The following is an 8,975-nucleotide window of genomic DNA, read 5'->3' on the forward strand; positions in this document are numbered from 1 at the left end:
CAATGCTAAGAGCCTTCATTTTGTAATGATATACTGTCTATTAACAGATTTTAAATTACTCTGCAGCAGACAGGAACAATCAGATCCACAAAGATGGAGTGCTACAAAGTTGGAGCTTTGAGTTGGACATATGAATTTGCTACCCAAATTCTCAGAGCTGAGGCAACACTGAGCTTTCACCCAAGTCAACTGTTAAAAAATATAAAACTGTCAGTCAGAATCTTAAATTTTGTAATCAAATTGCATTTGAAGCAATGAATACACCTTTAATAAATCTAGTTTGTCCATAAATTTCACAGAAATAATACAGTTCATCTTTATTTGCTTTATATGCATGCCTGAAAAAAAATTAACAGCATGCTTGCATTTCTTCCAATAATCTGACCTAAAACTCACATGAAAGCACTGAACAAGTCAATGCTACAAACTCATAGATGGCACATAAATACAAGGATTTCTGGGAGAACAGGACTAAAAACAGTCCTAAAAACAGTCTAGCGCATAGTTCTTATGTAGATACAACATACTTAAATCTGTGAAGGATGGAAAAAGCCATGCTTCCGCTGGATGGTCCATTTACAAAGAATTTTTTTTTTTTTAAAAGCAAAGTCAGAAGGATACAGGATAAAGTGAATGTCACCTGTTTTAACACTCAAGTCTTGTAAACACTTTTTACCATAAGATACAAGTGCTTGTTTCTCTAAAACAGGTTTTCCCTCACCTGGGGAACTCAAGTCTTTCAGATCCATCTTGAAAGTGCCATTCCCAACTCACTCAAAGGGAGCAGCTTAGAAGAAGACATGTTTAAAAGTTGTTAGATCTTACAACTGCAGTTGAGCTTTAATGGAAGATTAAGTTTTCTTTACTGTTTCCTGGTTGTTGAGACTTAAAAACCAGTTCTACAATTGCACTTTCTTGCTTCATAACTTTAGCTGCATGTATAATTGATGATACAGATATTAAAATTATTTTTGTTACCCTGCCAAACTTGAATCAAATTACAATTCCTGCTGGTGCATTACCACTGCAAAATGACTGTTGTTAAAGCTTTCGTTTTTAGTCTTGCTTATAAAGAACTAGCAAAATACCCGTGCTTCGCAGCAGAGAAGTGTGTTAAAGAAGTTATGAAAAAGAAAAGGAAACATTTTAAAAATAACGTAACATTTGCTTTCTATTCATTTGCATAAGCACAGTCCTTCACCCGCGAATATTTACCTTAAATAGGCAGGCACTCAATTTCGTGGGAGGCATGATGATGCGGGATGCAACTCCACCTCACACGGTGACAGAGCTGCAGGCTATGGCCATATATATGGTCGAAAGTAGGTTCCAGTTATGACCATTACGCGTAGAATTTCAAAATGAAACCTGCCTAACTTTTGTAAGTAAGCTGTAAGGAATGAGCCTGCCAAATTTCAGCCTTCTACCTACACGGGAAGTTGGAGAATTAGTGATGAGTCAGTGAGTGAGGGCTTTGCCTTTTATTAGTATAGATCAAACAATCAAGTGTTCAGCCATTATGGGCAGATTTACCAGCAGGATGCATGTGTCACTGTGGTCTTCAACCCACTTATGTTGTGCCATCATTTCAAAATGTGTTTCACTAACAAGCATGTTGTGAATTACGCATGTGACACTTGATTCAAAGAGGAAAAATGCCTCCATAACCATACCATAAGCAATCTTTCAATTGTAACACTGAGTGTAGACCATTATGTTCCTAATTATCTTAGCATACATTTAGACGGATGGTACTGCATCTACAACCAAACCCTCCTATTGTGCTTCTTACACAACAGTTAAGCATTTCAGTTCTTACCTGGTCAATACAATCAACGAACTAAACAAGTTTATTTTAATCCACCAAATGTTCAAATCAATTCTACCAACAAACGTCAAATAAAGTGTCACTGTTGTAAATGGCCATGTTCATGATAGGACAGTTAAAGTTGCCAAAAATGGTTTGATTTGTTAAAATAAAAAATCTTCAAAAACTTTAGGTTATATTACTTATAACTAGCTGTGTAAGCCCATGCTGTAAAACGTCTAGGGTCCTACAAATTATTGAAATTGTTAGAAAAAAAACTGAAATTTAATTGAAAGGAACTACTCAGGGAATCTATCTTCTAGGAGGATTTGTTTTGCCAACGTGCTCACATTGCTTGTGCATTAGATGCGGAAGGAAAAGTAAAAGGGATATTGTTTTGCCGAAGTTAGCGGCTAAGCAACTTTTTCTTCTGAGGTTTCGTTTTGCTGATGTGCTGACACCGCTTGCGTTTTTAGCGGCTAAGCAAATTTTCTGTTTCCTCAGTGGTGGAGCCCTTACCCTGACTCCATTTCTTACTTCTGGGCCAGACAGACACACACACTTCCACACATAGACATTTATATATAAAATATATGAGACGCGTCTGTTGAGGATTGCTTGTCTACCACCAAGGCAACTGCAAGTTCACAGCATCCCGGCATAACACATCTGTCGCCTGATAGTCAATGCACGGAGCATTCTAATTGGCCCTATCACTGCTCGTTTGCTATGTATATTGAAATGACTGCTTCCATTTGAATAAATACCCTGACTGCTCCCATTTTGATTGAAATAAAGTTGGTATTCTTGAGGCCTTTGGACTCAGCATCTTCTCTCGGGTGCAAGACAGTGACTCGTGCATGAGAGCGTGTGGTTATATATATGTTTGTATGACTATTATTATACTTTATTATGGTTGCTGCAGCGGCTAGCCAATGTAAGCAAGAAGGAAAAATAAAGAAAAAAAGAAAAAACATAGCAGTATTTTGGCAGTCATCCTATAGAGAGGGTCTGAACAGCTGTCTTTGTCTTCAGTCTAGTAGTGACAGCTGGGTAAGGAAGTCCTTGCTAGGACACTGAGCCATAAAAATCAACAACGAAAATGTGCTTAAATCTTTATGAGCTGTGTACATTGGCACTACACTTCACTAGATTACTATTAATATTTTTATTTTATATATTTTTTTCCCCATGGGTGAGTCTGCAATGCATTAAGCATTTTTTACACATGCAATGTTGGGAATTGAATACTACAGCCTTCAAAAAAGTGGAGCCTGAAACGACGAACTTTCACAAAAATGGGATTATCTGTGCATACAAACTAACAGAGTCAAAGAGAATATAAAACCGGACACACAATGTAGTACCTGCACACATGAAGACCAGACACATCCACCGATGACTACTTAAACATGGTAAATGTAGCTTTTTGTTCATTCTCCGTAAAACAATATGAGGTTACTGTGTATGTCTCTTCTAAGTGTAAAATGAGGCACTGCAAGTCTGTTCAGGTCTCACAAAAACAAGTAACTGAATGTACTTCATTTGGCATTGAAATGATCTTTATGTATTTAGTCCTCATTAGAATTTATATTTAGCACTTTTGATTCACAGCAACTTAAAACTTCTACAAAATGAGTCTTGGTGTTTACCAGTAAACAAACAATAAAAATAAATTAAACACAAATCACAAGCGACATTGGGTGCAGTTTGTTAAAAATATAAATATGTTTAAAAAATGCAGCTGCTGCCAAGTATACAGGGTGGGCAGAGCAACTTACTTGCTGCTCTTGTTGTTATTCCATCAAGGAATAACAAATGGGATTAAGCTAAATCGGATGTTTTTTTTTTTCTTTCTTTACAGAAGCAGCAAAAATGCAATAAACGTGGAATGAATACTTAAATCTAATTTTTTAGGCATTACAGACCAAAACAGCAGCCAGACAACACAGAGAGTAATTACGTCACATCTTGAGGTAGCTAAATATGCATTGCTGATGCAAAAAACAAATGTATTAGCATAGAATTTATGAATTTAAACAAAATCACATACAAAATTAGGGTCATGAAGAAGCATTTAAAAATCAGAAGGGGTATACAAAAAACTGTCCCAAACTATATTGAAAAGATGTGTTGCTGTAAATTTTACTAACAAATATAACCAGCTAACCTCAAGAAAGTTTTATCAAGAAATAGAGAGTAAAAACAGATCTGCAATTACCCAAAGTACTACACAGAATGTCTACAATGCCATGATGCCAAAATGAGTGCATGGTAATCAAAGTTTATGCCTTTGAATAAGACCAGTTACAAATATAAGTCAAAATATATTTAAAAGGTGACTTTTGATCTGGCAGCCGACAATTGTTGTACATATACAACAGCACATGGTGCACAAGAGTCAATGGTTAAATAAAAACAAAATTGCAGTACAGTACAGTCATATCTAAGCAACATCAGAAAAAAGGAAAAAAAAAAAAAAAAGATATAAATGTGCATCAACTAAAAAAAAACCACACAACATACTGTATTGCTAATTATTACTGGTAACCATCTACAGTTAACCTACCTTAGAAGTTTTTTTGAGGCCTTTTCAGTGTGAAATGTTCTTTACGTTTCCAGGGATGTCTAGTTCCCTTTGGGTGTCACTTTCAATAGTAAAACAGTTCAAGTGGCAAATGCAACGTATCCTCTAAACCCAGTAACAAGAAAGAGGCAGTTAACCTTGGAACAAATTTTTTCACCACAAGTAATAAATCTAAAGTAACCTAACTTTACAGTGTACAGTTGCATACCGTACTCACACAGTGGATATGAAGAATAGTGTGGTAATAATTAATTTTCCTGTTGCTTTTTAATACCTCTATTATAATTGTTTTTATTTTTATGCATAATTTTCTTTTTTAATTTTTTTTTTTTTTAAAACATTCCAAAGTTTTGTTTGTGTAATGCTATTTATTTGTGCAAAATACTGTAAAGCACTAATTGTCAGTGTTTAACAAAGATATAATAAATAAGTTACTTACATGACAGCACCAGCAGATTTAAATTATTGACTGCAAAGTCAGCATGGCATTAATGAGATTTTCACAGTTTGACACAAAATCCACATTAAGAACAGAGGCACATTTCAAGGGGCACCAAACTACAGCTGCAATGCAAGGTCAATGTCCTAATTTTTTAATGTACACCTTAAACTGAGCAATTTCGACCAGCAAAATTCTCTTGGCAAGTGGCTATTTTATTTGTTCATTCATACATAACAGCAGCTAAAAAAGAATTTCTGTGGTATTCTCCAAATGAACAGCAGGACCCAGCTTTGCGATCTGGTGAGGTTGTTTAAAAAAAAAACTAAAAAAAAAAAACCATGATATATATTTATTTATTTATTTTTTTAAATAGACGTCATACATTGTTAACATTTGTTTCCTAACAGCATAATAAATTACTATTCTCCAAAGAAACGTGATAAGAAGTTAGAAAATGGGCTTGGTCCAATAATTAATTTCAAAAGGTGACCCTAAAAAAGTGATTGGTGCTCAACAGAAACACATCACACAGGTAAGCAATAATAATTTAACTTACTTTCCCTTTTGGTGCATAGATTGAACATTACAATAAGCTTCAAGGAAGCTTAAGACAGACACTTTGAAAACTAATCTGATTTTTCTCCTCTTCCATTTCTTTTAGTCCAGATTAATCAGATTCATTAATTTCATTGACCACATCAGAGGAAATGCTTACACTGAACCTGCTTTTTCTCCATTCCGAATTAGCTAAGAGATTCTCATGTACACTACTTTTTTTTCCCTTCATATGTCATTTACTGCAATTTCTTTTTAACTTACTTCTACATAATGCATTACCATACTATAAGCAGAGAGCAACTGAAGTAGCTGTTCATTTCAATATGAAAAATCAAAATATAAAAAGGGCAGAAGTGGGACGCAGTTGAAGGTGAGAGACATGTCCTATTTTACATTATGTATACTATACAACCTATTTAAGAAACCTGTCAATTTACTCTGAATTATGAAAACAATTCTTAATTCCTTTGCTAGACTTGAAATTACAATTGCACTCATTCCACAAAGACTGTTTGAAATACCGCTACAATAAAGCAAGTGGTTAGAGTACAGATGGTGGTATTTTCTTCTCACAAGATTAATTTCTTACTGCCATAAGAAAAATGAGTAAACACCTTACAGAGAAAGACACTAAAAATCAACTCTCTTGTTATTAGACAGTGAAAATATTTTGTCAAAGACAAGTTAATGGACTGCACCAAAGACGCAGATGAAGAGAGTTTTTTGTAGTTACAGTAATTACTGTAGTTAAACAGCAATTTTAAAATAGACAACAATAAACATTCTTCAGTTTGTTGTAACTTGACCAAAAGTAGTGCCTTATGCATTAATTCAAAAACCAAAGGTCTGCTACTCCACTTAGAATGGACTTCAGAACTTCACAATTGAGACAAACTAATCAAGTGGCTTACCCTGGTCTCCCCAGGTCCCGAAAAGTGTGAATACTCAAATGACTGGCAAGGACAGATAGAAGAAATGAGCCCTCCGTTTGGACTCAGGACTCGGTGCAAATGTGAAAAGGTAGAGAGCCAATAACTACCTAAAGGAAACAAGAAAACATATTATTATTACACCATATTTCATGCAACTTAAAAAGAAATCTATATCTGCTCTGGGATATAGAGGAATGGAAAAAGTAACAGAAATGCAACATAAAAAAACAAGTAACTTTGAAGAAACTAAATCACAATTTAAAATAGGCCGGCAAAAGAAAGCCATATTAGGTAATGACTGGCAGTTAAATTTGGTGGTTTAAAAAGAGATCTGATAATTAGCATTTTCATATGTGAGATTTTCAAAGCAAAATGATTCAACTAACAGAGTTCAAAGAAGCCAAAGAGATGGTGCACAATTTCCAGGTGCACTAGTCACAAAAATTTCAAAACTATTTATGTGTAAAAAGGAACAGGCTAAAAATCATGATAGCATATTCCATAAATGGACAAGCCTCAGAAAAAAAAAAATCAAAACTTAACTACAAGAAAAATTTGACATTTCACAGAAGCTGCTCAAAGCCAAAATTACAACTTAAATATTAGCTCAGTACATGAATCAGCACCTGTAGGACAGAGTCTCAACAAAAACTGTACATTGTATGCTTTGCAAAGCTGGAAATAATGGCAGTGCTGCGAAATCAGAAGGTGCTTGCATCCAAGACCAAATAAACAGTGGGGGAAATAATTATTTGATCCCCTGATGAATTTGTAAGTTTACTCACTAACAAAGAAATGAACAGTCTCTAATTTTTACAGTAGTTTAATTTTAATGGAGAGAGACAGAATACCAACCAAAAAAACAGAAAAAAAACACAATACATAAGTTATAATAAATTGATTTCCGTGTTATTGAGTGAAATAAGTATTGGATCCCCTACAACACAGCCAGAAATCTGGCTCCCACAGATTGGCTCAATCAATCAAATCAATCAATTACAGATACTCCTGATCTCAACTTTTTATGTGTATAAAGCACACCTGTCCACAGAATCAATTTCTTCCATTCCAACCTCTCCACCACTATGGGCAAAACAAAAGAGCTGTCAAAGGACATTCCGGACAAAATTGTAGATGTACACAAGGCTGGGATGGGCTACAGGATCATCAGCAAGAAGCCTGGTGAGAAGGTGACAACTGTTGGTGCGATTATTCAGAAATGGAAAAAATATAAATTTGATCATCAAATTGCCCCAGTCTGGAGCTCCATGCAAGATCTTGCCTCACGGGGTAAGGATGACCAATAGAAAGGTGTTGATGATTTAAAGGCAGTTGGGACCACTAGCAAAATTAAGATGGGCCTGTAACATGTGCCTTCTTGAGCAGGGGGATCCTGCCGGTGCTACAAGATTTTAATTCATTACGACGTAGTGTGTTATCAATGGTGTTCTTGGTGACTGTAGAGTTTGAATACTCATAACTGCCAAGTATTCGGTTTACAGTTAGAGTTTGAATTCAATGTAAAAATCATAATGTTAAGCTGCCTAGCCTCTGAGGTTTCATTCTGAAATACATGTTAAGACAAAGCACTTACACCGAGAGAGTTGGGAGTATGTGCTGATAGCGCGTTCACACATCCAACGCACAACGAAAAACCTGGATTGGGATACGAGTGCAGCGGAGGAAGCATGTAAAATTATTTTTCACCTAACAAATGGCAAGATATCTACTTAGGCCTGGAAGTTTCATTATAAAGCAAATGCTAGTTAAATAGTGCTTAACCTCAGAGGTTATATATAAAAAGTGACTATTAGCTAGAACTGTGCCATATCATATCATCCACGGTAACACCAGTATAAACTTTTACGTGATAAAAAAAAAAGTGTTATATCCCAATATCAATGATATAATGACCAATTACGTTTTCTAGCACGCACAAAAATGATAAGCGTAAAAAAGTCTGAGAGCACGAAAAGAATGTGAGTCTCCAATGATTATTTAGTACATAAAAAGGGAGCTACTTCAATAGTATGGAAATGGTTTGGCTACAAGAGGTCAGCCCTCCAAGAAAGCACAATATTGTAGCATCTGTGTCAAGCGCTAAAATGGCTAGATTCTCTGCTCTTTACATGGCACTTTGAGGTTTCTTGATATCCTTCAAAGGACTGCTTGTCTTTTGCCACATTAGTTGGAAAAGCATGTGCGACTGTGCACAGTTGCAATTTTTATACATGTTTCTGATATTGATGATATATTAAATACATGCATGCTCATTGTTTTGCCGACTTACCTGTGGCTGATGTGAATTGTCCAATACTGTTGCAATACTTTGCAAAGTATGCAAGAAAACCAACAAACTTGTATCACCACTAGAGCCAAACACCACACCATCCAGTACAACCAGACTAATAAGGCTCACAAGGAGATACTAGCAGCTGGTGATGTGTGGCCAAAAAGAAAACAAATGACTCAACCAAGTATCGCTGTAGCATTAGCTAGTTGCACTCCCTATGAAAGAAAGGGCAAACGATGGATGAAAATTACTGATGTGGTTACATATTGTTCGGCCAAGGATATGAAGCAACTGATTAAAAGGCTTGTCCCAAGATACAACATCTCAGGCAGAAAATATTTTTCAAAGACATCCTT

At 35.5% G+C, this 8,975-nt stretch overlaps 1 protein-coding gene across 4 annotated transcripts in view; it reads right to left on the reverse strand.

Annotated features, from left to right (window-relative positions):
* Positions 1-8,975, reverse strand: part of LOC120543246 (matrin-3-like) — a 95,047-nt gene that overhangs the window by 66,760 nt on the left and 19,312 nt on the right. For 2 of the 4 annotated variants that reach the window (XM_039776219.1, XM_039776215.1), the window contains exons 2-3: positions 6,306-6,433; positions 4,377-4,499 (exon numbers count right to left, since the gene is read on the reverse strand). The gene's annotated coding sequence lies outside the window, so the exon portion shown is untranslated. Of the gene's footprint in view, positions 1-4,376; positions 4,684-6,305; positions 6,434-8,975 lie in introns of those variants that run through there. The other 2 variants (XM_039776216.1, XM_039776217.1) reach the window with 2 other exon arrangements.

The sequence above is a fragment of the Polypterus senegalus genome, chromosome 13 (assembly GCF_016835505.1).
Source record: "Polypterus senegalus isolate Bchr_013 chromosome 13, ASM1683550v1, whole genome shotgun sequence".
NCBI lineage: Eukaryota > Metazoa > Chordata > Cladistia > Polypteriformes > Polypteridae > Polypterus > Polypterus senegalus.